Genomic DNA, 27544 nt, shown 5'->3' on the forward strand with positions numbered 1-27544 from the left:
CCCTGGTCCAAGTCCTACCTCTGACTTTTAAGAGCTGTGTAACTTCAGGCAAACCACTTAACCCTTGAGCCTCAGTTTCCTTCTCTGAAAAATGGGGGTTGCAGTAACTCCTACCCCAAAGGGCTCCATGGATCTATAAAAAAAGTACCTGGAATTCAGCCCTCAGGTATGATAGGTGTGATTATTGCCAAATCGTTATGAATTGATATCATTTTCAGAGAGAGATGTCTTGGGGCAATGGCACATCCTCTCCTTATAAAGGCAGGAGGTAAAGCCTCATAAAGGCTCGGGCCAATGGCCTCACTCTATGTCTTCCCAAGTAAGGTGGAATCAGCACAAATGCCCAGAAAGTCGATCCTGACAGTCTGAGAATTGGAAAGAGGACAGGATTGGGAGGGAAGAGACCCACCTCCGACCGCTGGCTTCACCACTAACTAGCTGTGTGATCTCAGACTAGTCTCCACCTCTTTCTGAGCCTCAGTTTCGTCACCAATGAAATGGGGGTGTCCATCTCTGACACCCCTTCTGGCATCAAAGCGCAGCAACCCCATGAATGCAGGGGAGCCTGAGAACCAGGATCCAAACTGTCAGTCTACTTGCTGTACTTCTCTACCTGCTGTCAGTTTTGCCTCCAGCCTCCTCACACCATCATTCACAAAGGGTCTTTCCCACTGTATTTCCATCTTATCAAGGGCCTGATTCCAGAAGAAGTGTCATTTCTGCAGACACTGAGGCTGGATCTCAGGACTGGGGCAAGGAGAGATGAGAATGAGAAAGAAAAAGACCTGCCTCCCTGTATGTAAACGATGTAAGAATTCAGATGTGCAAAGCCAATCAATTGGAAGAGTGCTGGTTTGTAAAGAATAGCCTAGAAGCACGAATAATCTTACTCATCTGTGTCTCACTCAGATGCGGCCCCGGCACAGATGATGGGAGGAGAGTACGCTGAGAGCTTGGTTACAGAGCTTGCAGCTTTAACGCTTAACATACATCATTAATTCAATCCTCTCCATAAAATTCCCATCTGGTAAGCACCCCGTCTTCATTCTGCCAACAAGGTTGAGAGATAAGTAAATTCATATATTTTGCTCAAGTTAAGGTCACACAGACCATAAATGGTTGAACCAGGATTATAACATAGATCTAATCTAGGTGGGCACCACAACACTTGAAAAAGATACAGCATGAAACGGGATGATGTCAGGCAACAGAAGAGAACCGGCTGGCTGAGTGACCTTGGGACAGTCGCAGAATCTCTCTCTGCCTGTGTTTTCTCATGTATCAAAAATGGTATTGGAGGTATCAGAGCCCCACCCTGCTGCGTGGTACCTGTTGATGGATCTCCAAGCTGCCAGGATGCCCTCCCACAACTCCACACTCAGTGTATATCAGGACGGCCAAGGGGAGAGCAGGAAGCCATGGAAGCAATGCCCTGCTTGGGAACGTCCAGATGGACAGAAGGTGGGGACTTGACTTCACACATCCTCTCTTCCCTGCCCATCTCCAACCATCACCAGAACCCTGCGGGTGTCTCCACTGGGTCTCCAAATCCAGGCAGGTCTGCTAACAAACCTGCATGTGTAACTTGTGGGCTACAGGGGACAGCTGGGGTATTTGAGGCCTCTCTAAATGCCCACCCCAACTCCCTCTCTAATAAAGGCTGTCTCCACCCACGAGTTTATTTAGGGGGTGGGGTCCTCTCAACTGCACTAATGTTTACCTGCATCGGCCATGCAGTTGGTGCCAAATGATGTAACCTCTCTGTGGCATCCTCTGAGACTTTTGCAACAGATAGACGGTGTTGCTGTAAAAAATTTAACAAGCCTACAACTGACACCCAAACTCCTGGATTCGCCAATGAATCTGATGCCCACGTGTTGCCAAAAGCATTTATTGTCTCATAATTTGATTTACTTTTTTCCATGCGGCTCCCAGTGCCTGCAAGTAGGGGCAAAATGGCTGATGTCTCCAGATGCCACGGAGGCTAATAAAGCTTGCTGTGCTCCCAGCATGCTCTCTGCTGTCAGAAACCGGCAATTAACTTAATAGGGTTCTTGAAATGGAGTCGATCCGGGAAATGTGGCATGTGTTGACACTCTCCCGCTGATCCAAGCAGCCTCCCACCATTGACTTGCCGGGTCTGTTTGCTATTTGAATTATTTAGGAGCTTGTTATGTGAATTAAAAAGCAGCACTTTGCAGCATTAAGTCTAATATTTTATGATCTTCAATTGATTAGGTGGGCTTTCAGGATTACATGGAAAGGTTAAGATAAAACACGCCTCAGACAGGCGGCTCTCGCCAGTCTGCTTTGCTTTTCAAAAGCCTAAATGAAAACCCAAAAGGAGCCTGCCTCCTTTTTCCCTTCCGAGTGAGTCTTCTGGAACCTGTTTTTGGACCATCAAAGGGCTTTTCCTCTCTGAGGACACCAGGGACCCCGGGTTCTCAGGACTGAAAGGAGGCTGGTCTGCCCTTTCTCTACCTTTCTTTTGTCTCTTTCTTGGAACAAAGATACCAGTGCTGACATGATGCCCGGAGGGACAGCCTCCCAAGCCTGGGCCTGCAAAGGGAAAACCCAGCCACTCACTCAGACCTGCATGAGCACCAGGGCCGCACTGCCCTCGGCCAAGGGTGTGTGTCGTACACACCCCAAGCAGCGCCGAGTCTACAGAGCGCCAAGCTCCAGAGGACCTCCCCTGCCATGAGTGCCAATTCACACTTTCCTGCCCTGCCAGCTGCCACCACCTTCTCCCCTGGCTGATGACAATCGTTTTCGACTGGGATTTCCCCCATAAGTCCCATTCCAATCCACTGTACACTCTGCAGCCAAGATATCTTTCTAAAATCCAGCTCCAGCTATGACACTCCCCTGCTCAAAAACCCTCAAGGACTCCCTATTGCCTACTGAGTTAAGCATGTGCTCATCAACCTGGCCTCTCTTTTCAGCCTCATCTTCTGTTGCTCCCATATGAACCAGCCAAGCTGAGCTATTTATCATTTCAGAAAACACCCTCTGTTTTCTGGACTCAGAAGCTTTGCTCTTGACATTCACTTGGTGCCTTAAGCTTCCCGTCTTCAACTATTGAAAGTCCACCAGTCCTTGATCATGAAAAGAGTAAGTAAGTATATAATATAGGGCTTCCTGTGTTCTAAGCACTTTATATATTATTATTTCATTATCTCCATTTTACACATGGCAAAATTCAGGTTCAGAGAAGATAGGTAACTTCTTCAAGGTCACTCAGTTAGCTGGGATTCAAATTCAGGTAGATCAGGCTCATTTAATTCCACTTGCTTGGTAAAGCCATCCGTGCCCCTACCTGGGTGCTCTCTTTCTCCTCTGAGGTTTGCAAAATCTACCCTTTCCAGGGCACTGACTTATTCAGGTTGCAGGTATAGGCACCCAGCTTTCTTCTCTCCCAGCACGCCAACACATTGGGACAGTCTGGGCCCCTTGTGTCACAGCAGGGCACAGAGTCAGACTTTGCACGTAGTCAGACTTTGCAGACTCAGCAAGCTGTCAACCCAAAGGCACAACCCCTGGAGGAGTTCTCCTGGTTCCTATCACACTTTTCCACTTCAGCAAAGTGCCGAGTGAGTGAAGGTGCAAGTTCTAAAGGAAGAATGATTTGAACTTGAATCTGGGCACCACCTCTTTTAACCATGAAACCTTGGGAAAAACAGATAATTCACCTCACTGAACCTTGGTTTTCTCACCTGGAAAGTGAAAATAATGGTAGTCTCTTCTCCATAAAGAAAATTATCAAAATTAAATGAAATAATTCATATAACGCCCTTATGGCACATGGTTGCTGGCACACAGTAAAGGCTCAGGAAAAGTTAGCTGTTCTTACCATTGGAGTGAGCCTAGCTGGAGTCTTCAACCCACCCCCTGCAGCCCTGAGACCCTGGGCCTGGCATCTCTACACCTCCACTCCCTCACCCGGACCATGGGCTATTTAAAACTCACCTCACAGGATTACGAAAAAGGACTTAAAGAAATAACAGGAGGCCTGGAAGAGAACAGATGCTCAATATATTAAAGTCATTATTATTTTTAATTCTTATAAACTTTACCCAAGCTGAGGATTTTTTTTTTCCTGGACATGTAAAGATGGTGCCTGACCCCTGAGATCAACAATCCTGTGCAAAACAAATGATATCTGCTGCACCCCAACCTTGCAGCAGGCTCTGAGAAAGGGGATGGATGCAGCCCAGCCCTGGCCTGCAGGGGGCGCTCGATTTAATGCAGGGAGGCTGCAGAGGAGCCCATCTCACCCCAGGCAGAAGGAGGGCAGAGATGCCAGGAGGCCTGAGCCTAGTCTTAGGGGCTCCAGAGAGGAGTGGCTGCCTGATCCCATAACCCATGACCCATCAGATGTGGTGGACATGCCATGAGGAGGAGAGCAGGCACTTTGGTAACTGCAGCATGGACAAGAGTGTCTGCATGATTAGCAATGTCCTCTTAGGAGACTTCTGCCCTGAGAGGGGAGGCTGTTACTAAAATCCCTTAGGTAAGGAGTTGTCTTCCGAATCTCTCTGCTATAGGGAGGCTCTGAAGCCAAGAAGCTCTCAGGAATTATGTCACCACCGTCACAAATAACAACAGCTGGGTTTGGTTCTTTAAGGCATTAAGGTCTTTACCTTGGGTCATATAGATGCATTTAAGGGGGCTGGAGCCAGGAAGTCTAAAATATGTACAAAATCTTATATAAATGTATGCAGGGATATACACTAGGTAGGGGTTCTATAAAATTCTGTATACGTCAGGATAGGCTAACTGCTAGCTGCAGTAACAAATAACCCCTAAATCTCAAAGGTTTAATACACACGTCCCAGTCCAAGCAGGCTGATAAGGAGTATGCAGTGAAGGGCAGAGCTCTGCTGGGGAGCTCCACCATCTTCAAATTGTAGCCCCCAAGGTCACCCTGGGCCACATTCTCTTGGCAGGTGGAGGAGAAAACAAGCACGAAAGATCTTGCAAGAAATTTTAGGGGCCAGGCCTGGAAGTACAATGCATTACTCCTGCCCACGTTCCATTGGCCAGAACTCAGTCCCGTGAGGCCCCTGATTGCAAAGGAAGTTGGGAAATGTAGTCTTCTCGTGTCCCCAGGAGGGAAGGAAAACTGATTTGGAGAACATATCTCATAGGCTTCCGAAAGAACTCGCACAGAGGGGAAAAAGCGCAGGGGATGAAGAAGGATGACAAGTGCCATTTGCTTTATGTACATTATTCACAAAATTCCCACAATTAATACTAGATTTTTTTTTAATTTTATATCCATTTTATAGAGAAGAAAACTGTGAGCTCAGAAAACTGTCACTTACAAAGGATGACACAGGAGTGAGTGGTGGGGCCGAGAAGACACATCAGGATTGTCTCTTGACAACATACAGCTTTAAAGGCATCCCATTTTACAACTTTTGCATATTGTGTATTTTGATTGGGAAAGCAGCTGGGAAGGGAGAAGATAATCTTGAGCTTGTATTTTGAAGATCAGCTAACATTTATTGACTGCTTACTCTGTGCCAGACACCATTCAAAACGCTTTTCCACGTACTGAATAATTACCCCCTACCAATAACCCTCTGAGCTACATGCAGCTATTATCCCAGCCTTACCGACGAGGAAATGGAGTGCAGAGGAGCTGTGTAGTTTGCCCAAGGCCCCACAGCTAGTAAGTGGGGGAACCGGGACTCTATCCCCAGTGGCTATGCCAGTTCCAAAGGCAAACACTCCTTCCTGTACATGCTCACAGCCTGCAGCCGCCCTTGGCCACCCCATGGGTTCAAGGCAAACAGAGAATGTGTCTCCCTCATCCTCATGCCACCACCTTGCAGCCCAAGCCTGATTCTCCCTGTCGGAAGTCACCTCCTGAGGCTGGCCAGCATCCGCCCATGGGCACGCTGACATACCAGTAGAGTCACCAGCCACTTGCAAACTTGTATTCCCACAGCAAAGCCCACCAGCCCATGCAGAGTGGGCCCTGCAAGCCCACAAGCAGCTGGCATCCCCTTCACAACCCCTTTCAATCCGCCTGATGGTTTCATGAAGTTACACTTTTACTATCCCTGACCACTCAGTCATTTAAGCCAAAATAAATGCAGCTACTGGGGCCAGAAGGAGGCCTGGAGTGAACGTAGAGGGAACCAAGGCAGCCTGGTCTGTACTCAGGGCCCCCTGGCACTCTGGGGTGCCGCTTCACACAAGGTGAGGTCCTGAGGATGGACAGACGTCTCCTCACCTTGTGCCTCGTGTGCCTTGTGTTGACTTCAAGCTCTTACCCACTAGCAGCAAGCTGGTGGGTGGGTGGGTGGATGGGTGGAGGGGGTGTGGAATCGTCCCTCAGGCACTCAACAGAGGTATTGTGTGGGTGGTGGGCCCCCAAGACTGAGGAAGGGTGAAGGACATAAAAGTACTGAGATCAAGGGAGGGAGACCCTCAGACAAAAGTGCAACTAAAGCCGAAAGCTCAGAACAGAGAAGAGGGGCAGCCACACCGGTCTGTGCCGGGACCCTCCAGCGCTGAAGTAAAGGTGCCAGGACTAGAGCCAGCTGGACTTGGGTCAGAGCCCAGCTCATCCATTCGCCCTCCAAACCCTCAGTTTCTCAGCCTGTAAAATGGATGCAACGAGGAGGGCCTGGGGGGATGGAGCACATAAATCTCTGAGCACCAGGCTTGGCACGTGTGTTGGCCCAGGGGCCTTTGAATACAGACCTCTTAGAAAATGACAAAAGAGGGGTGGAAGAAGCAGACAATTCTCTAATCATTTGCATCATCAAAGGAGACACCTTATTTATAGTCATTTGTTTTGTAATTAAAATAATCACCTCCTCGTTTCTCATGGGCCTGCATGAAGGTAGCGTGAAGGTAGATCAGTCGCCTGTGTCCCTCCCCAGGCTGCCCAGCTCAGACCAGGCCCACAGAACTGAGTGTTTCTGGCCAGTGTTCACACTCCACAGCGTTCTTCACAGTCCATTCTCTTCCTCACTCCCCGAAGCAGCCCTGGGAGGCAGGTAGAGCTGACCTCATGACCCCATTTCACAGACAAGGTCACGGAGTCTCCCCAAGAGTTTCCGGGAATGAGCAGCAGCTCTGGGCTCCAAGCTCAGGGTGTTCCTGGTGACACCGAAGGGGCTCAGCACCCTCTTCACTGCCTGAGGACCAGCACAGGGGCCCCAGGTCTACCAGGCAGAGGCCAGGCACAAGGCAGAGGTAAGAGCACGGGCCCTGGAGAGAGGCCCTGTGGGTTCCAATCCTAGCGCTGCCCTCTACAAGCCCTGAGACCTTGAGAAGCTGCTGGATCTCCCTGCATCTCATCTGTAGAATGAGGGTGACGTTCCTTCCTGCCTCCTAGGGCGCTGCGAGGACTTAAAGAGCTGATAACATGTGTAACGCAATTAGAACAGGGCCAGGTGTGTAGAAAGAACCATTATGCATCACTACTGACCCCCTGTATGGGAAACCACACCCACCCACCCAGCTACCTTCCATTTGCTTCTGGTGCCCCTGGACAACCGGGGCTGCAACTTATCCATCTTGGAGACTAAGACAGAGAGGCCATGCAGTGTGCTGGTTAGACCTGCAGGCTCTGGTTAAGTTCAGATCCATCACTTCTGGCCATGTAACCTCAGCGACCTCTCTGTCTGCTCTGAGTTTGTTTCCTCCTGCATAAAAATGATAATGATAGAATCGATTTCATAGAGATGCGAGTATTTCGTTAATGATGTAACACACATGAAGCACCTAGAACCGTTCCTGGCACACGCAAAGTGCTAAACAAGTGTCCGCTATCACTGTATCTATGTCCCCAGCTCCCGATCCAGTGGTGCTAAGCAACTCGTTTTGCATCTGTGAATGAGCTGAGTATTTATCCTTCTTGTCCTCCGGATAGCCAGAGAGGTCTTCTCCAAATTCTCTCCCAAAGGTAAGATGCTGGAACAGGCGCTGGCCACCAAGGATGGTCACACCAGGTCCAAGATACTCATTGTTTATAATCTCACTGAGTAAATAAACAGTGTGAGATGGGAAGGCAGGCCAGGGCTTCCAGAAATACTCTGTCCCTGGCTCCAGCCTGGACACAGAGATGCAGTGACCCTGTGATCCTTGCCAGTTGACTCATCTCCCCAAACATGGGCTGAGCTTTCGGCCTCGCTGGCTCCTTCAGATGGTCTGGCAAGCCCAGCAGGAGCCAGTCTAAAGCAGCTAGCTCCAGCAAGAAGGAAAAGCAGGTGTGAATCTGTGATTACTGCCAAAGAGGGCAATCAGAGCAGAAAAGCTCTGGCTAGGGGGGTTTGGGGACAAAAGGCCAGTGCGAAATGATGTAGCCATTGGTGGGTGGCACTGAAGGGCAGGTAGCTGTAAGGTGGGCATTGCTGTGCTGGGAGGCGGAGGTCTACAGGGTTCCTGGGCGCAGGCTAGGGAAGAATCTGGAAGGTACCTCCATCACCTCCCAGGATCAGGGAGCCATGGGGAGAGCTCCCAGAGACTGGCTCCAGCCTCATGGTCAAAACTGGTCAGGGTAGAAAGATGGTGACATCAAGAAAAGTCTCCAATTGTCTAGTGCCCTTCCTAAAAACCTAGATCACTTTAGAAAATTACTACTATGTTTTTAATTTTGAAAATACAACTTCCATGCCAATGACATCACTTATAATCTCAAATGACAGAACTGGGCACTTAGAGATGACACAGTTCAACCACTCTGATGTACCGGTCAGAGGCTGTGACTCCATCCATCCATTCTGCAGGATTTACTGAGCACCTACTGCAGAGCAGGCACTGATCGAGGTGCTGGGACCTGCAGACAACATGACAAACTAGGGCCCCATTCTCATGGAACTTGCACTTTGGGGAGGAAACAGACAATATATGATAAGTGACTAGAGAAAGATATATGGAGAAAGGATAAAAATTAGGAAGAAAGCAAACTGCTTTGTGATAGTGATGGACAAGACTGCCAGGTGATTATGAAGCTCTCTCAGAGGTGACAGCCGAGCTGAGGCCTGAAGCAGAAGCCATGACAAGGGCAGAGGAAGAGCTCTGCCTGCAAGTGCAAAGGCCCTGAGGCACAGGTTCATTTATGGAGGTCCAGGAAAAGGGAAACGTAGATGTGACTGAGGCGAGTAAGCCCTGCTAACATTTATTGGGCTCTTTATGCCAGGCACCATTTTAAGCATTTTACTGGTAGCTTATTAAATGCTCATAAGGACCCCTGAAGGTAGGGTTCCATTATTAACTCCATTTACAGCTGTGGAAACTGAGGCCAGAGAGGTTAACCCACCCAAAATTACCCATTTAAGACCCACCGGGCAGAATTCCCTTCCTGGCATTCCAAACCCAGGCAAAAGCTAGGGGACACAGACCCCGTGGGCCTCAGAAAGGAGTTGGGATTTCGTTCAAATACAATGGGAAGTGATCAGTCACAACATACGTCAGTGGCCAGTTCAGTGATTACTGAGCACCTAGTGTGTACCAGGAGCCAAACCCCTTCCTGCGCCCAGGCAGCCTACGGAGATCCTGGGGTCGCAGGCAACAAACACTAGGCATGCGCCCTCTCTGGCGACCGTCCCTTCCCGACCCGCCCCTCAGGCCTACCCCATCCGCTGCCTTCTCACCAGGGTCGGAACTGGCGCTCTGGTCTCGGCCCCTCGGACCCCAGCGCGCAGAGCGCAGCCACCCCGCGCCGCTGGCAAACCCGGCTGTCAGACCTGCCTCTCGCTCGGAGGCGCCGCCTCCTCCGGAAGCCCTCCCGGGTGTTTCTCGGGGAGGCCAGCCTGGCCAGGTTAACCTGTAATTAGAGCGCCAGGATCACCAGCCCCCGGGGAAGCCTTTGTGCCATCAGCTCGGCCGCGCGGGTCCAGCACCATAAGCCCCTGGTGTCCGCGGTGACCACGCGGTGGGCACCCGGCCGGTGGAGCGCGCACGCTGACCCCCGCGGGCGCCTCGGCTTTCTCGACCCCTGCTCCGAGACACCGGAACATTCCATCCCGGAACCTCGGCGCCCCGAGGATTCCCAGCCTCGAGGTGGCGCGGCCTGATTGGCAGGTCCTCCTTTGTCAAGGGTCGGGGCCGAGGGAGGGCTGTGGTGCCGAATTGCTGTTTTTACTCCTGCCATCGTTAATTCAACTATTGACAGAGAAAGGAGGGTCCGCCGCGGCTTTGTGTCACGCACTCACTGTAATTTACTTGAAAAGAATTAAATCTCAATTACCTGCCATTCGTTTTGCATAAAACGAGCCGTAAGGAGGCTGCAATCGCTGAGTGCTTGAAAGGACAACAGCCCCATTGTTGCCATATTAGGACAATATTTCTCAATTTGAAACTTAAAACAGTCGAATTAAGCAGCTTTGTTTGACCACGGTGGCCCACCGATAGGCAAGACTGACACCCCACCTCGGACGCCAGACATTACAGTTAACGAGCATAATTTTCATTCATTTAAGTCTAGACCGATCTTTTAAAATCGTTGCATTTATTGTAGAAATGTACCTCCCAAATGTTAGAAAGGAAAATGTAATCTTTTGTCTGTTACCTAGCCCAGTTGATAAATTATCTAAATGCCGTGAAAATTCCTCCTGCTGGAGCTAAAATCAGAGAAAACTGTAATTAAGCCACTTGAGATTTGTTTAAATGTCCAAAGAAATCACACTGTTTTTCAAATAAAGTTACTTCTGTTCTCATTTTCTCTCCTTTCAGATATGGTCATCAGGTAAATATGACTGATTAGCTTTTCAACCAAGGCTTTTAAAGTGTATTTAAAATATTCAATTCTGCAAGATTACATCACTGTTAACTGGTGTGTTCAGCAAATTTGAAGCCCAGCTAGGTTTTTAACAACTTCTGTAAAAGTAAACCGCTGCTTTCAGTGAGCTGTAGTTTCCATTAACGTTAATGGTTTTTCAGTAACAAAATGTAACTGTTCAATCAAGCTTGAATATTAAAAAGAAGCCAGTTACTAATTGTAAGAACCCTTGAAAAACAAGGCAAAACTGCAAATTAAAAAATATAATTGGTAACATTGGGAACTGTGTTCAGAGAGAAAAAATGTTATATGGCTTTATGGATATGAAAATAGAGGTGATCTATTTCATATCTATAAATCTATAAATAAACCTGAAAATAGAGAAGATTAAAGAATAAAAAGGTAATTTTTTTTTTAATCCGAGTGGTAAAAAGCAAGCTGAAATGCTGATTTAGTGCCCGGGATAATTAAACTGTGAAAACCTAGGAAATTAAACCCTGTAACCTAGGAAAGCAAGTCAGAGTAAAACTGCATTTGCTATCGGTAACAGTGGACTTGTCTAATTTTAAAAAGTGCGATTTTATGATTGAAATGTTATTAATATTTTAAGAGGATTTTTTTTAAAGAAAGAGTAAAAGCTGCTGTCTTCTTTTTCTTCTTTAATGAGTAGTCTTTTAAAGAAAAAAATATTTTACCGTCTGCTCCTTTTTATTTTTTAAATGCGTGTGAAAATGATAATGTTTAATTTTACTTTTAATGACTAAAATTTTATAAAGGACTGTTTCCTTTATTCTTTCGGGAGAGGATAAACGTTTGGCTGCAGCAGAAAACAAATTACATGCGGAATAAACCAAGGACTCGACTCTATTTTCATGACTGGGTTTTTGAACAATAATCCACAGAGGTGGGGTAGAAAGGGATTCATCAGGCAAATGAAACAAAGTCCCTGATCTGTATTCCTTTTCTGATATCACCTCCTGGAATATCGGCAACATTTTAAGTTCCAGCCTAAACCACAAATTCCTTCAGAACAAATCAAATGTCTTTAAAGAATATTTCTGTTTGAAAAGGAATTAAGCTCTCCTGAAAGAATTTTAAAGGTTGTGATATTCACAGTCTGATAAAGCAGCACCTTTAATGAAATTCTAATTAGCAATTTCATGCACTTTGCTATTAGTCATATCAGATTAGTGCACATTTTCACAGCCTTCCTTTAATTAAGTGCACTTATTCCAAGTTTCAAACACTTTCCTTATAAGATGAAAACTGTGCTGAAATGTTATTTAGTAAACAGAGGAAGTGTGAAAGTGTAGGTGCGCGTGTGTACAGGGGCAGACATTTTTAACTGTCTACAAATTTTTTTACATTTAGAGTTGGTGAACTCAGGTTTTCATGCCTTCTTTCTTGTGTTCTGTGTTTCTTTGGTATTTCTAAAGGACCTACTCAAATCCTTAGCCAAGTGCATATCGTGTGTTTTTGCCTAAAACATATTTTCTGTATGTGTATGTATGTTGGCAGATTTTTTGCTTGAAACATCTTTTCTTTATGTCTGTGTGTGTGTGTGTATAAGGAAAGAGAGAGAAACTATGTAATAGACAATATTTAGTTTTTAAAATCTCCTCTGAAAAGCAACAAACAAGCACTTGCCCGTACAAAGTCCCCATCCCGTCAGCTTTCACAAGCACCTCTTTTCCTTTGAAAACAGCAGTAAGATGTCATTCTACCTTCTAACTTTCATTCTGAAGCCCCAGCAAGGAGCAGGCGGCTGGCTTCATGGTGAGCCGGATGCGGGGACACCGGATGTCTTCCTTCATTTCAGACTCAGCTTCTCCTCGCGAGAGCCCGGCAGTCCAGCCAGTCCTTTCCTAAGGATTCACACCCTACAGACCCCAGAACCACCCACCCACCGCCCCGATCATCCCTCCCTCCCAGCCTGCTGGAGGGTTGCTCCAGTTCAGGGAGATGGTATTGTCTGGGAATCAACCTGATCTTATCTGTAGCCTTTTGTCAAGAGGAAATTTTTGTTGCCTGTTTTGCTCAGAGGTTGAAACTTGTAATATATTAACTAATTGCTTGCATCTCTACCACATGTTCTCTTGTTGGTGTCATTCATTTATACTGTAACATTTTTGACATTTTTAGATCGTCTCTTGGGACTCCTGGGCCTCTTAGCAGTTCCCTCCATGAAGAGTGTTTGCCTAATGATTACTGACTGACATCTCAATAACAAGCAAAGGAAGAGTTGGTCACATCTATTGAAGAGTTCTGGGGTGTGTGCGTGTGTGCGCGCGTGTTTTAATTCATGGTCTACTTTGTCAAGTCATGTGTGAGCCATAATTTAAGTTAATAATTACCAGACATGAATTCAATGAAACATTGGTGTCTACACTTTAAAAAAAAAATAGTCCTGAATTTTAATGCATTCAGAAAACGTTTGCCTAGGGCCAGGCTGGGTCCAACACGCATATGGAAGCACTTTAAAAGTGATAAATGATTTGGAATCTACCCTGTCTACTGGTGTGCTTCTCAGGAAAGAAAATTAGAGCTAACAGGTGTTAGATAGGGAATGCTGGGGCATTTTAATAGAATTGTCAAAATGTTGGTACCAGATGTTGACATTAATGCACACAACTCGGAACGTAATGCCGGGCCGCCATTTAAATGATTATTTGTTTAAATTTCAAGTCGCCAGCAGGAAATCCTTACTTTGCTCAGCACCTTTCTCTACACACCATCCCCCTGCTCTTTCCCCTACGATTTGCATCAAAGTGTCCTGGCTGTTCAGCTCACAGATGCATGCTTTAAATAATCCATGCCTGTCAAATTTCATTTTTTCTTTTCAGATCATACTCATCACATCCCCATCCTCGCCAGCCTTGAAGTCCGCCTCAACGTATTTGTAGACGAGAAAAAAATGATTTAAATACTGCCAGTTACAGGATAATTAATCTTTGAACTACTCGGGAACTTCAAATGTATATACCAAGTAATCTGCATGAACTTGTAATTACTATGTATTTATACGATATTTTCCATGTAATCACCGAGTCGTTACATGGTTATGTGAGCCTTGTAAATTATGGCAATAGCAGAAAACTAATCTCGCCCATGCCACTGCAGAAAGCTCATGCGGGAGCTGCTGGTATCCACCGCAATTAATCGAAGGATCCAGAAAGAGTCTATCCTTTAAAGGAAACTAGAATGTTTGCCTACAACAGAGTCTCAACTTTCAGAACTCTCAGGGGATTGAGAGACTGGTGAGGTGGGCAGAGAGCAGTCTCCCTCATTCAGCTCTCATACAGAGACTGATTGGCATGGGTCATTTATTGCTGCTGGAGTTGAAAAGCAATTGGGAAAAAAAAAAAATCTCTAGACAAAATCCACCGTCCGTTCCGCAAGCAGCATTGCGCTGTGACGAGGGGAATTTCCTAAAATAAATTCCAGTGTGAGTTTCCAGAGCTAACCCTGAGGCAGATTTGGTTTGTCATCTTTTTGAACCCAATTAAAGCAGAAGCAAAACCTTCCGTTCTTCCAGACGGGGGCATCTTGTCCAAGTCTACAAAGCACCTTCCTTCACAAACAAACCTTGTGTGTGTGTGTGTGTGTGTGTGTTTGTGTGTGTTTGTGTGTGTGTGTACACACATATCCACTAATTTAATGTCTTCAAAAGCCACATTGGACTACGTGATCCCTTTTGTTCAAAAGCAACTATCCAGATGGGAAGGACCCTTCTCTTCTTGGAAGGTACCCTTGACTGGACCACTGAGGTCTTTTCCTTGGCACAGGAAAGGGTGACACTGTATACAGGGTCATGGCCTTTCTGGGAGCTAGAAGTGGCCACTCAGAACAGAGCAAGGGGGACAGAGAGGCTAAATCCCTCCTGGATCCTGAGCTCCCACAGAGTCGCAAGATTTCCTCTTTTCTCAGCCCTACTTAAAAATAGAAAGAAACCAGCCAGCAACCTCGGAGGGTCTGCCAAGGCCCCGCTGCTCAGCTGACCCACACCCAGACCCTGGCCTGGCTTGAGATTCAATGGCCATGTGGTTCAGCCTCCTCAAAACCTTGTCTTTGCCGAGGCTCATCCATCTAGAATGCACTTTCTAATACGGCAACCACTAGCCATAGGTGGCTATAGAACTACTTAACTAAAATTAAAGATTCCGTTTCTTGGTGTCATTAGCCACATTTCAAGTGCTCAGTAGCCGTGCATGGCTGGTGGCCACCATATGGGTAGCACAGACACAGAATCTGTTCAAGATGGTTGTTCTAGAACTCTACGTAATTCTCTGCTATCTGTCCTGGTCTGTCCCTGCTCTGGGACACTGGCATATAGGGAGTCAAAGGACAAAACCAGAGTGGTTTTCCTGAGGCCACGAGGAAGCTGCCTTGCCTTGTCAGTATCACCTCTTCTGACCATATCTGGCCTTTTGTGCAGAGTCAAGGTCAGACCCCAGGCTGAGCGTGTTACCCAGAGCTCAGTAGGCACTTGCTGGGATTCCTCTTGGGAACAAAAGCTCCAGACCCACAGAGCCCTGGGAGGCAACTGGGGCCATGGTGGCCTTAAGCAACTTGGCCAGATTGGCCTCTTCATCATAAAGATGCCAGCCTTCACTGGTATAAACCTGGGATGTCCCTCTGCCTTCCAGGGTAAGAAATTCCAGGGAGAAATTCTAATTACTCATTATTTATTACCTTCAATTATGCATGCTATTATTTGCTCCTTGATTGATATTATACATAACTCATTATGGCAGCAGGTTTTTCCAGTGCCAACCATACACCAGACCAATTGCCTCTCAAATCCTTACAAAATCCTATGAAGTAGAAACTGTGATCCCATTTTACAGATGGGAAAACTAAGGCTTGATAGATTCCCTGATTCCCACAGAGCCACATGGCTAGTCAGCAGTGGATCAGGATCCAAACCTCACCCCATTTCCACACACACGGGCCTATTCCTCAGTCTCCTAGGAGCCGTCTCTGCTCCCAACAGGCAGCCAAGAGGCTAAGCAGAGTGTGGAGCTTTCCAAGTCCTCAGCATGCAGTTTCCTTATCGGCTTCACTCCGCCAACAGCTGTCCATAGATCAGCCCTCCCAGTCCGTGCTGGTTTCAAAAATGGCCCCAGTTTTCCACTCTCCTCACACCCATGCCTCCTTTGCAATGGGATTTTGCAACTCCTTCCCTCAAGAGGTGGAATGCATTTTGCCAAGTGTATTTCTGAATAAAGATTGGCCTTGTGACTTGATTTGGCCAATAAAACGTGGCAGGAGCAACACTGTACCAATTCTGAGAGTGGGTCTTAAAAGGTATTGTATTCTCTCCCTCTCTCTCTCTCTCTCCCCCCTGCTTCTCTCTCTCTCTGTCTCTCTCTCTCTCTCATACACACACACACACACACACACACACACACTCTTGCCACCAGCACCTACATGAGCATGAGCCCAGGCTAGCCTGCTGGGATAATAAGAGATAAATGGCCCAGTTGTCCCCACTGCCCTGCTGATGTCCAACCAATCCCCCGAAGTAAAGCCACTCGGGGACCTGCAGCTGACCACAGCTGCTTGAGGAAACTTACTTAGGAAAGAAGAACTGCCCAGCTGAGCCCAACCAAATATGCTGACCTATGTAATCATAGAGAAATGATACCTGTGAAGCCCCTCTATTTGGGGGTGGTTCGTTTCACAGCCGGTTCTAAGTACAGCCACCCGTGTAGCCAGATAGGGTTTCCCCTTTAAATGTCTGCTCATGTTTATGGCTATGTCAGAGCTTCTGCTGGAGACCCTGAAACCCATCAGCCTGGTGAGAGTCAGGGGCATTCCTCGTCACCAGTTCGGAACACCATGAAACCTCTTTGCTCAGTAAGCAACTGGCAAATGAGAATTTTTATTTTAAAAAGTCTAACTGTGGCTGTCCTACATGAGATTCATGCCCACTTTTGGTTCTGATTTTGGACCAAACCACAAAATCTCCCACATCCACTGAGATTCTTGCTTTTATTTTCTTTCCTTTCGTAGCCAGGCATCCAGAGGAAAATGTTTAGCTCTCCCAAATCCATCAGCCGCCTGCAGGGCTGAATGAGACTCACCCAGCCCATTTTCCATTTTCCCATCTCATCCATGGATTCCAGGCCTTCCCAAGCCCAGGATGGAACTCACATGGGAAATCCCATAAGACCTCATGTTTCAAACGGTGCTACAGAGCCCACAACACATTCCACGCAGCTGAAAGGGAGATGCTGGAAGCTCGGTGGTGGCCAAGTGCGGCTGTTCCAGCAAACTCCATGGAGCCTCAAGGAAATGTTCCATCACTTGTGTTTTGGGTTTCACAGTTTTGCTCTATTAGTTCTGGGAATTCCTAAGCATTTTAAACTCTACATTCATTCAATAAGGAAGTTTTAGATACCTACTACGTGCGGGCAAGATTTGGAGAGATAAAGAAAGGGAGAAAAGAGACCTAAGTTTGGAGAGATCTCACTGATGGGCAGGAATAAAAATGACAAAAGACATTGATGAGTGGAATAAAATCAGCCAAGAATAACTTATGGTTCAAAAGAATATGAAAACAAATATATATATGTTCCTTTATGACTGAAGCGTTGTGCTGTACACCAGAAATTGACACAACATTGTAAACTGACTATACGTCAATAAAAATATATTTTAAAAAATTAGAATAGCTGATATTTATAAACATTCAGTATCTTCCAAGGACATACACTTCCAGTTTCTCTAACATGCATTAATTTACTTAATTCTCACATCTACCTAATCATGCAGGCATTATTACGTGTCCCATATTGTAGATGAGAAAACTAAGGCATAGAGAGGTTGAATAATACAGGCTTTCCTCCTTTGCATTTCTGAAAATACACATGAGAATTAAATGCATGGAAGTTGAGTATAGACCGATGTGATAAAAATGGAATACCATTTTAGTGATGTAAAATGTAGAAGATACCCTACACTTGATTATCTAAATATTTTAAATCTTGTTAAATCAAAATGATTAAAACTCTAAAATATTAATTAAACATATAGACAAAAGGACTGCTAAAGTAATTTCTTAAACCAAATCTCTGACCTCTTGGCTGACCTGAAATGGTATTTATAAAGCAAAAAGAGCGTTTTTAAAATTGAAGTATGGTTGACTTACAATATTATATTAGCTTCAGGTGGTACAACATAATGATTTGAGATTTTTATAGATTACACACCATACAAAGTTATTATGAAATATTGACTATATTCCCTGTGCTGTACATTATATACCTGTGACTTATTTATCTTTAAAAGAGCCAGTTTTAATTTGGGTCAGAGTACTTACTCAGAGGGAGGCATTACAGCAAAACCAGCTCTGAACACACTTGTGAGCTGGGATGCTCAGCACCTGGTGAGTCAGAGCAGAGCCTGGGAGCTGGCGAACCTGAATTTGAACAAGGGCTTCTCCCAGTGCAGCTGGGTGTCCTTAGGCCCATCACTTAACCTCTCTGAGTCTCAGTTCCTCAGTTTAGCATGGAAATTTTGATAACAACTTTCCAAGCCTCTTGGGCTCTTTGTGAGGATTAGCTCACATTGCAAATGAGTTCTGTGAACTGTTCTGTGAACACTTTTGCTCCAAGTTAAACTTCTCAAAGTGTGGTCCGTAGATGGGCAGCATCAGCACCACCTGGGAACGGGGCAAATTCTCAGGCCCTAGCCCTGCTGAATCAGAATCTCTGAAGGCAGAGCCCAGGACTATCCTTTGGCAATCCTTCTGCATGGGGAAGTTTGAAAACTTCAAACTGTCAACTCAAGTGATGCCACTTCCCCAGGAGGGTCCCAGGTTATAAATGTGAGAATTATCGAGAGTGCCCCTTTCATTCTCAAAAGTATCTCAGAATGGATAGTAAATTGTAATGGTCCCCAAAAAAGGCTCACATAAGCCTAAGCCTTTCTAAGAGATGAGGATTGTATTACCACCATGGAGACTGGCTAGAAAAAGGGAGGGAAGGAAGGAAGCCAGGAGGGAGGGAGGAAGAACGGATGAGAGGAAGGAAGGAAAGAGGGAAGGAAGGAAAGGAGACAGACGAGCAGGCTTTCTCTTGGCTCTGCCTCTTAGACAATTAGAAACAACTAGAATTAGAGACCACGGGCATAGTCCCCAAGACCACAGTGGCCCAGAGGATCTTGGCTGTTGGGGCCGCTTCTACGTCAGCAATCATGCCATCAGCTACAAATGCTACAGGTCAATCATTGGTCCCTTTACTTTCACAGAGCCTGGGTATCGCCCCAGCATCCCACACACAGCACTCCATGCAACCATTTATTTGCAGGATGTGACTTCATCCACCCCCTTCATCCTAGAGATGAGCAGACTGAGGCTCAGACAGTAGCCTCCCTTTGGCATATGGAGGGTTTGCAACACTCACAGTGCTTCACAGAAATCATTCTTCATGGCCCCTTTGCAGCTATCTGCTACCTGAGACTGAACTGCTTTGTATGGCTGGGCTTGCTGAGAAGAAAAGAGAGGAAATTTGCAACTTTTGGTGAAACAAGCCCAAGCTGTCTTGGAGGAAGTAACCTCAGCTTTAACCTAACCAGGCAGGGCTCACTCATTCTTTAGATGAACAAACGGAGGTGCAGCGAGGTTAACTGGCCTGCCTTGGTAGCCAAGGGGACCTAACCTGAACTTCCTGACTCCACATGGTCCTTGGATATTTGATTGGAAGTGTTGATTGTCTCTCAGATTTAAGGACTCTCTTTTGCTGCTGGCCTGAAATTCTTATCTTAGAGATTCATTTCTTTGGATGGGAAGAATGGCTCAATCACTCAATCACTCAATCATCAAGAGTCTTACCTGTGAGATAAGTACCTTTATCTGCAAATGTGATCACAAGTTGGCAGGAGCCAAGAATAGGGTCTTCTCACCAGTTTGGTCATACCCACATGCCTGTTCATTTACTGTTTACTCAAAATTTTACTTTCAGTTAATTCATTTTTATTAATAACTTTAATACATGTATTCGAAAAAAACATGCTACTATTGGAAATGGAAAACCAGTTTCACTTACTGTAATTTGTTAAAAACCAATAGATAACTTTTAAAATATACAAACGTTATTCAGTGCAATAACTCCAACCAGCTCAGGTGCCATCAACATGACACAGAGTGCACATAGAAACACCAACACAACTGGCAAGGTGAGACTAGGAGAGGGTGAGAGGGAAGGGTGCCCACGTCTGCACTGAGGCTGCACCGTGCTTTCCAGAGAAATCCCAGGGATCGGAGGGAGGCTTGGACACAGCCTTGGGTAAGCCAATTCTATTTCAAGCTCAGTTTTTTCAGCTCCACAAGTGAGGCTGAGCATGATCGTTCTTTCCTTCCAGGACCTTTAAGAGGACAAGTAAGTAGGATTGTGGCTATTTGTGAGCTTTATAAACAGTGACACAGCACAAAATTGAATGCTCACGATTATTGTTCTCAGTTCTCCCCACCGTGTGAGGCTGCCAGGCCTGAGCAAATACAGGTGGTTGCACAAGGGAGGGTGCTGTTCTAGGAAACCTTGTAATGTGTGTCACGCACCTGTAAACATAAAACATATACATATACATATATATTTTTTCTTTCTAGATTCTTTTCCATTATGTATATTTATAAGAAATTGAATATAATTCCCTGTGCTAGACAGTAGATCCTTGTTGTTTATCTATTTTATATATAGTAATGTGTGTCTGTTAATCCCCAATCCCTAATTATAATTGAATCACTTTGCCGTACACCTGAAACTAACATTGTAAATTGATTACACTTCAATAAAAAATTTTTTTAAAAACATGAAACTGAGAAAAATGCAAACAAGAGTAGACTATCAAGACTAAGTAGGGCAAAAGAAGAGCATGCAGGTCATAAGGGATCACACAATTGCCCTAGTTTAGCTTCAGATTTAAAGCTGAGCCTCCTGGTGGCAAAAGTGAAAAGGGGAAAATTTATGAAGCAGAAAAGCCAAGAAGCATTTCAGCTTCTCAAGGGACATAGAGCTCTTCCTAGTCTTGAATTTCAAAATTTCTCACATGTGGTTTAAGATAGGGACACTAGGTGACAGGAAAAGTAGTCTTGTCCCAGGGCTCATCCAGACTCAGAAGCCCCTGCAGATCACCAGGCCACTTCTGAATCTGACAGTGCCTCCTGGCTGATTTTGGATTCATACTTTCTGCTTTGTGCTGTGACTATCTCCATAGTGTGCACAGTGGGAAGAGAGCTGAACTGTGAGCCTGAGGACCCCAGGTCCAGTCCTGGGTTGTGGGATCCCACGCAAAACAGCTAACTGTGGCCTAAACTTCCCCACCTGCTGTTGCAGCCACTGAAAATCATTTTAGAAGAATTCTAATTGCATCAGAAAGGCTCGTGAGGCATATAACAGATATGGCATGATTTCACCCATATTAAATAAGCCAACAGGTGTACGAAAAGGCCAAATGCAGGCTGGTTAGGAACACGTGGCCGGTGCTGGAGCCAGTCCTTCTGTCTGGGCTCAAACCTTATCTCCCACCACCTCCCTCTGCATGGCCTCAGGCAAGTCAAAACCTCTCTGTACCTCTGTTTTCTCATCTGTAAAATAAACATAATAATAGTACCTACTGGATAGAGTTGTTTGGAGTTGCAGATTAATTAGTACATAAAAAGCACCTATAATAGTGCCTGGCACACTGAGCATTCCTGTGCATGCATGTGTGTGCGCGCACACGCGCCTGCCTGTGAGTGTGGGTGTGGCCACTGAGAAAAGTTCAAACAAAAAAAATCCGAAACGCTAAATGTCTTCTGGCAGTGATTTGGGTTTTCTTCTTCATGCTTTTCTTTACTTTGCAAATAATTTTCTTTGTTTTACTTCTCTACTCTGAGGAAAGTGCTGCGTGTTCGATTTTGATCATCTGCAAAATCAGGATCCCAAGCTTTGTTCCACAAGCCCCACAGGGTCACTGTAAAGTTCAAGAAGACACTGAATTCAGGGTCTATAAACAGTGAAGTGCTGTATACAGCTGGGGAATTACCTGTATAAGCACACCGGAGCCTCAAACCTCCAGCTCTTTGGGCCTGGCCCCCCATGGGTGGGTCTTGCGGCTGGGCCTTCTTCACATCCTGGCCCTGGATCTGGGTTGGGGGCTGCCCCCCTGACTCCTGAGTCCTCTCTGAGCCCCCTCCCCCAAAGGCCCCTTGAGCGGGGGAAACGTTCCCCCCTTCAGCCATCAAATGCTCTCAGCCCCTCAGGTTTAAAAGCCGCATAGTCCTTTATCATCCCCTTCCTGGTGGAAAGAGTATCTTTCCCGCAGCATCCCACCCACACACACCTCCCACCCCTACCACAATCGGGCCTCTGAATGTTTTCTATTAAATTCAACTATTTTTTTTAAATGTGCAAGGGTCTCCATCCTTGGGTATTTATTCCACCACTTAGGGGATATCTGGAGCCAGCCCCCTGTCTCCAGCTTAGTGATCCAAATTCAAATCTAGAAATGAAAATTTTAAAACACTGAGAATCAAGGAACCAGCAGAACTTCTCCACATTTTCTTCTTGAGATTTTTTTTTTCCTGAAAGCAAATTTGGCCTCTTAAGCGAGATACCACCGTATATTTATGGGAGTTTAATAACTTCTTCCATTAATAACATAGACAAACTAATTTACCCAAACGTGTCTGTTTTAAACTCTGGGAACAAAGGGTGGGAGGAAGAAAATCAATCTTTCCTTTGTACTTGAGCCACTGACCCGTTAAAGCTTTGAAGATCATTTCTTTAAGAAATTGCGAGGAGTTATTTAACTACAAACAGCAGCTACCTTCCCATTCCAGCTGCGTAATCAAGCATAATAAATTAGAGTTTTTAAAAAAAAAAGTTGACTCCTTTTTTTTTTATAACTGAAAATCCTTAATAGCACTTTGACAAATCGGCTTTATGGCAGACGCCGAAGAACTTTCCTTGCACTGGAGCTGGCTAGGCCAAGCTGAAGCCATCGGAGACATTCCTGATTGGAAGCTGTCGGGAGAAACCCAGGTTTTACTTTTGAAGCCGGGCTCCATAAAGTTCCTGGTGCTGGCAGGGGTGAGCGCTGCCCGGGGACCCAGCCACCCTGAGCAGGCGGGCGGCTGGCAATTTCCGGTCTCCGCCCTGAAACGCCCACCCGACCACCGAGGGACCCGGGCATCGGCATCCGGAAGGAGCAGTTCAGGCTGGCCCCTCGGAGAGGCAAAGAACGTCCCTCCTGAATCTGGTCAGCATTCCTCCATGCAAACCTTTCTGATCTACGGTGATAAAAATCAGTCTCCGTGGGTCTCGAAAGAGTCAAAGGCCCTTCTTAATCAAATGATCAACTGTTCATTTTGAAAGCTTGACTGCTTCAATTAAGATCACAGGCAGGAGACGGGCTGGTCATATTACCCTCCTTTCCAGTCGGCCTGGCCAGTCGCCGTCCCCGCAACCTACCTTTGACCACTCCTGTGCCTGCCTGGAATGCTCCTCCACCCCTTGATGAAATCTGACCACCCGTCAAGGCCTCGTTCTGCTCCTGCCTCATCCCAGAAGCCTCCCTTGGGCCGACCAGCTGGCAGTGACCTTTCTTCCCTCTGAGATCTTACAGCCATATTGTGTGGCCCTTCACTCAGAATTTTATCTTAAGCTGCTCTTCATCCACTTACAATCAGTCAGACTGCAAGCTCCCTGAGGCTCCTGGCCACAGGACATGGCCTGCCTGAGCACACCCTCATCACTGACTGAAGATAACCTCTGAGCAAGCCTGCAAACAGGCAGCCCTTGATGACAAAGGGTTAGCTTCCAAAAGTTCATTTGTGAGTCAGTAGTTTGGAATTTAGAATGTCCTCCTTTATTTCTTCCAAAGTAACAATGTTCTAAAATGATGCAATAATCTTCTGGTGGCGGCTAGGTCCCAGGCTAGCCTACAAAGTCCTATTTAGCCTCCAACACAACTGCAATACTATTCAACAGACATGCTCCAATTAACAGTGTCAGTCCACTGGGAGCTAAATAATTTTTTATGGGCTAGTCCGGGAACTTGACCCCATTATCCACTAAAGGGAAGTGCTTTGGTAGAAAGCACACTCACCATGAGGGGCAGCACCTACATCACAGATCTGTGGAGCACCGCCTCTCCGAGCAGTCCCAAGCCCAGCCCTCAGACATGTTATCTCCCAAAGGCATTATTTTAAGCAGGAGAAACAGCAGAGACACTCGTGTGCTCTGATGTAACCTTAACTAGGGCTCTCATCTTTCCCCTTCTGTCCTTGGCACTGGGCCACGTGGAGCAGCACCCCTCTCCCGCCCCCAGCCTCAGAGCACAAGGTCAGTTAATGCTGGGACCCCCGAGCTCTGATCCTGCCCGTCTGTCTACACCTGGTGACTAGACACCCTGGATTTCTATTTTTCGAAACAGCAACATTTAAGGGATAATGTTTTCGATCTCATCCTCAGTTAATCACCGCCTGCCCCCCACCCCTAACGCCAGGAGCTCCTACCTTCAGAATTGGTGTTCTCTTAGACAATACCACACATATATCTCTTCTGAGCAAGTGGCCTATAAATTATGTTCACAGCAGTGTTTTTCCTAGAAATGTCTCCATCCCAAATTTCAGACCCACCCTCTACTCAGTCCATGTGACCCGAGAACACCTTTTCAACCAACATATTAACACGAGGGAGGTTGACCCTGGAAGGAAAGTCGAAAACAGCCTGGGTCCTAAGGGCAAAAGCCTAAAAAGGGAAGCTTCCAGAGCCTCCTTACCTCATCGCTGCACCACTCTGCAGATGCTGTGTCAGAACCCATTTAAAGCATTCAAGCATATAATCAAATTTCAGTAATGAGTTATTAATTAAGCAGGGGCAACCAATTCTCTGCTAACTGCCTCATAAACAATCGACAGGAGATTTGTGAATTTTGACTTCCTGACACTATTAAACAAATCAATATTAGGTTTCAGACACAGCAATTCAGACAGTTTTCTCTGTTATTTGGCAGCCATCTGCCTGGAATACTAATGAAAGAATTAAGAGCTGGAGATTTTGCATGTGTTCCATCAAAAAGATCCTTATCTGTGGGGAATTGGGGCCTGATTTGCATGGAAGAAGTCTTTGCTTTTGTAGGTACAATTTTTCTCAATATGTCACTCATTAGTATTTATAAAAGCGCTGGGCAGTGGAACGTCCACCAGGCTTCAGCACGAGCAGCCAAAGCCCTATTGGAGATAGCTCGGAACAAAGCAATTCATTTATTTATATATTTTGCAGACTGGTTAATTTATAGCTAACCTAACCCACGGAACACTTGGGTCTAAGAATACTGCCAAGCTTCTTACTCAGCTTTTATTTTTTTGAAAGATCTGTTTGTTCCAGTGTAGAAAGAGCTAACTAAATGAGGAAGATGGAGTTTTTGCAAAATCTGAGCAACCTCTAAGTGGCAAAACGTGGTCATCTCTGTCATTTACCCTTGATCGTCTCTCTTTCTTTCTCTTCTCTTTGTTTATTTCCTCTTTAGTGCTCACTTCACTCAACCAGCAGTCCTGTTAAAAATATCTTATACGGACAACGACAGAGATTTACCTCTGTTTACCTAAAGAAGAAATACAGTTTAGGTGGTAGCAGTGCTAAGGGTCCCTTTCTCCTTCCTCCACGCACCCAGACCCAGAGCAGGGGGATTTGCTTAATGGGTCACTTAGCATGTGTAATCCATTCGCTCCATGGCCTCCTGGCTTAGTCGGCCAGAAAGGTGCCAATTAGGAGTCAACCTGAAGGGTTAGAGATTGGGACTAACACGGTGATAAGGACCCTTTCCAGACACACAGAGGCAGAAGGTCCCCTGCTCATCATATACGTCTCTAAATTCCTTGAAGCAAAAAAAAAACCCCAAAAAACAAAAAGACCCACAACTATATGTGTGTGTGTTTATGTATATATGCACACAATTATACATATATACACATCTATAGTTTTTAATATATATTTATATATTGATATATTTTGTACAGATATGCATATCCAGAAATCTACTTTGGGACATTTGAGGTTGAATTTTTTTCAGATGCATTTTGATTTTGTTCCTTTTTGAAAGACATCAAAAAGTATTTTAAAACAATAATCTACAACCAAAAAACTGAAAGTTATTCTCCAATCCTAAAGCTGAGAAATCTTCTAGCTAGTTCTTAACTCCAGATGCTCAGACTGCTATGGAGTTCATTGACTAGCTTCAGAGTCCTCCAGAATTCTCCCAGTATTGTCCACAAATCTTAGTCTACTTGAATGTATTGTCTTTTTTTGAGGAGATGACCCACAGCTTTCACTAGCATTCTTATGGGCTCTATAGCTCAAAATGAATTAAGAACCACTTTTGTACCCCTTTTATTAATGGGAAAGCAGAGGGGCTGAATGCTATGATTCTCAAGATGATGGATGGACAGTGGCTAAAAATTCTACCTCCAGACTTCTGATCTTGTGGTCTCTCATTGCATGGTGTGCTGGAGTTGCTGTTTATTTACCAATTAGGATTTTATTCAATTGTTAGCAACAAGAAACTAAAAATAATAGTGACTTAAGTAGGAAGAAATGAGGTCCACAGAGCAGCAGTCAGGACTAAGTGGCAGCACAAAATCATCAGAACACCAGGCTTCATATCCCTCATTGCTCTTTTCTATCACATGGTCCCAGATGGCTGCCCCTGCTCCAGACATCACATCCTCATCCCTAGTTAGCAAAAAAAAAGGCAAAGGGGAGAGTGGTGGAGAGAGCATGCTCCCTTTTCTAAATATATTCTCCAGAAGACCTTACACATTAAAGACCAAAATTTAGTTACACGGCCATGCCTAGCTGCAAGGGAGGCTTGGAAGTGAAGTCTTTAGGGGAGGTAAAGGAAATTGTACATTGGAGGAAAACCAGTGGTGTCTACCACACAGTACTTCAGAGAAAGTACCCAGCACCCCCACCCAGCACATCCCAAGGACCAACACCCAGTGTGCTTGGAGTGACTCTGACCCCAGTCCACTGCATGAAGCTGGAAGGCAAGGGTGTCATCAAGCCTAAAGGGAGTGTCAGGTCAGAATGGAGGACATGTCAAAAAATGGTCACCAAAGTGAACAGTGGCAGAAGGGACAATCTGGTGTGAAGGTGGAGAGTTAACAGAGAACCAAGAACTGCAGAAGAGAGAATGGGTGAAGCGGGAGGTGGGGTGGATGGGTTTCAGAGACAGACCAACACCCTGGTAGGTGCTCACACAGTACCCTTATAAAAAGGGGCCACCATGGAGCAGACTTTGGGTCTAGTTCTCCTTTGATCAGCCTGCTTTTCTCACCCTCAGACTCTAATCCTGAGTCTCCAAACCTAACAATGAACATTCTTAAGGACACTTTCATCTTGAAGCTTGTGGGAAAAGTACACCCTGTCCTTACAGAAAAAAAAATGAAACTCCAAGCAGAAATCCAAACGTGGAAAGGTAAGAAATTAACATGCAGCGTTTCTCACATCGCAAAAGGAGCTCTATTTTACAAGATTTACAATGGCTCCTTCCAGAGTCCCCCGACATACGTCAAGATGACTTGATATTGACAAAATTCAATCCACACAATATTTCAGAAAAGTAGCAACTGATTGTGTTATACCTCTCTACGTGCTGAAATCAGTAAGGGGAAGACAGGAAGAGGGATCCATGATCAGCTTGGTTTTTATTATGTGGTAGCTATTCCCAGACACTGTCTCAATTCATTCTCACCACACAGTAGGACCATATGGATAGTCTGTCCTTAACTTGCTCAGGGTGACCCAGGATGTG

The 27544-nt window shown here is 45.7% G+C and overlaps 2 long non-coding RNA genes across 4 annotated transcripts in view; both read right to left on the minus strand.

The window, feature by feature from the left end:
* Positions 1 to 12720, minus strand: part of LOC105080767 (uncharacterized) — a 33293-nt gene extending 20573 nt beyond the window's left edge. For all 3 annotated transcript variants that reach the window (XR_012510116.1, XR_836384.3, XR_836383.3), the window contains exon 1: positions 12469 to 12720. This is a non-coding gene — a long non-coding RNA (uncharacterized LOC105080767). The remainder of the gene's footprint in view (positions 1 to 12468) is intronic.
* Positions 12721 to 19698: 6978 nt separating this feature from the next.
* LOC105080766 (uncharacterized) lies at positions 19699 to 24515 on the minus strand. Its single transcript, XR_012510407.1, has 2 exons — positions 24246 to 24515; positions 19699 to 20306 (listed from the first exon to the last, which is right to left on the minus strand). It is a non-coding gene; the product is annotated as an uncharacterized LOC105080766 (long non-coding RNA).
* Positions 24516 to 27544: the final 3029 nt, after the last annotated feature.

The sequence above is a fragment of the Camelus bactrianus genome, chromosome 11 (assembly GCF_048773025.1).
Source record: "Camelus bactrianus isolate YW-2024 breed Bactrian camel chromosome 11, ASM4877302v1, whole genome shotgun sequence".
In the NCBI taxonomy this organism is placed as follows: Eukaryota; Metazoa; Chordata; class Mammalia; order Artiodactyla; family Camelidae; genus Camelus; species Camelus bactrianus.